Source organism: Dendrobates tinctorius, unplaced genomic scaffold, assembly GCF_039654945.1.
Source record: "Dendrobates tinctorius isolate UK_male_01 unplaced genomic scaffold, ASM3965494v1 ptg000123l, whole genome shotgun sequence".
NCBI classification, from domain to species: domain Eukaryota; kingdom Metazoa; phylum Chordata; class Amphibia; order Anura; family Dendrobatidae; genus Dendrobates; species Dendrobates tinctorius.
Genome location: NW_027361791.1, coordinates 2,316,013 through 2,317,975, shown reverse-complemented (window position 1 = coordinate 2,317,975; position 1,963 = coordinate 2,316,013). Strand labels below are relative to the sequence as shown.

The window sequence follows — 1,963 nt, the reverse complement described above, 5'->3', positions numbered from 1 at the left end:
AAGCAATGACTTGGGCTCTTGTACCGGTAAGTTTTTATACATCTCATCCCAATCCAGCTAACCCCTATCCGTACAGTGGCAGCTGGTATTGGATGGTCTGCCATGGGTAACATAACTAGTTCTCCTATATTAGACCCATTGCCATGTTCGTCTTTATGACATCACAGAAGCGTTGTCCACGAGTCATGGAATGTTCCGCAAGAACGGTCAGTGCGAGGCAAGCAGAGATAGAGAGGAGAGCTGAACACTAACCCTCCGTCAGGCGCAATATAGATTCTCCTCAGTTCATGCGCAATGTGCCTGACAAGCACAGGTCAGAAAACCACCTATAGTAGCTACATATTTCAATTTCAGGACTATAGAAGTAGTCAGTGACCTTCATAGGAATGTATTAAAAGAGATTACACCAAATCAGATGCAAAAAAAACATTTATTAACCATAAACTTATTAAAACTAAAAGTACCACTTTTCGGTAGTACCGCCAAATAGGCTCCAGTTATCTTTACTTAACTATTGCTTAAATATAAAATTATGGAAAAAAACTTAAAGGATATTGCACTTAGATGTTACTTAATTATTTTCTACTCATCTTCAGTGGTTTCAATTGCAGCAGAAGATCATCGAAACGGAGGCAACGGATCAGGACTTTGAATCGTTTCAGATTCATCACAAGGCTGAATTTTTCGATGCCATCACCGTCTGTCCCCCACAGCTCCTCCAAACTTTGCCTATTTGCTCTGAAAGCACCAGCTAGGTATAACAAGCCAATAAATGCCTTGAGTTCAATCACATCAGTGTTTGTGATGTCCCTCTCTCTGGAGAATTGCTCTTTGATTGTGTCAATATACTGGTTAGTGAACCGAACAATAGTTTCCAACATGCTATCTGTAATTAGATTACTCCAACATTCCACTGCAGTTTTAGCTTTTCTAGCACTTCCAATAACTCCAGGAAGATGTGTAATAATATTGTGGGATTCTCTGCGCTGTTTGTTCTTGGGTGCCTTTTTGTTCCACTTTGTATTTTTATCTTTGCCCAAATAATAAGCTAGATCTGTGTCTGTTTCCTCTGTATCCGTGTCATCACCATCCTGCTCTGTTCCAGAATCAGTGTTACATTCTGCTACCTCATCTTCAGATGAAATGTCACTAGATTCCTCTAAATCCTCAGTTACTGCTGGTTCTTCCTCATCATCTTCTAACAAAAAAATCTTCATTTCTTCTAAATGAAGGGGTTTAGATGAATCATACTGTTTTCTGGCCATTGCAGCAGAAAATCTGAAGCAAGAGAGAAAGAGTATGTGTTAGGGCGCAATGTGCCTTAGAAGCCACCCTCCTTTTGTCTAAGAAAACAGTACTTATGTACACTAACTTAGCATTAATCCTTCATAAAACAAGCTAAATACACAATCGTGATGAATAAAAAAAGAAAATACTAACCTTTCAATTTGTGTTGAAATCAGGCGCAATGTGCCTGAGAAGCCAAAGTGTTGATATCTGCTCACTAGAAGGTCTGCTGAGTCACTGTGATATCAGGTTTCACAGAGCCTGTAGAGTCAGGAGATAACTAGGAGGGGTGGGGTTTTCTAATAAGTGGGCAAGGAGAGAGAAGTGAAACTAATTACTGTGTGCCTGTCAGATCTATTGCGCCTGACGGAGGGCTAACCCAGAGCGACTTGTAAATCACTTTTTACTTGTTTTGTTTATTTTTTTTACTTTTATTTCTTTTTTTTGGGAGTGTTTTCTACCATCCGCACACACTTTTGTGTGTGTGGAGGGGAAGGCAGCCTAATGGCTGCACCCGTAGCTGGAGGAAAGTTCCAACCACGGAGACGTCTCCCACATGCCAGGACATCCCTATACAGTCAGAGGCCTGAACACCACCAAAGGCCAACTGGCTTCACGGGGTATGTGATGGCAGTGCTTTATTATATCGTGTCATTTATTAAATGCCTGTTCAAAA

The 1,963-nt window shown here is 40.8% G+C and overlaps 1 long non-coding RNA gene across 1 annotated transcript; it reads right to left on the bottom strand.

The window, feature by feature from the left end:
- Positions 1-411: 411 nt before the first annotated feature.
- On the bottom strand, positions 412-1,649 carry LOC141046865 (uncharacterized). The gene is made up of 2 exons (XR_012219687.1): positions 1,441-1,649; positions 412-1,278 (listed from the first exon to the last, which is right to left on the bottom strand). It is a non-coding gene; the product is annotated as an uncharacterized lncRNA (long non-coding RNA).
- Between the last annotated feature and the right edge of the window lie 314 nt (positions 1,650-1,963).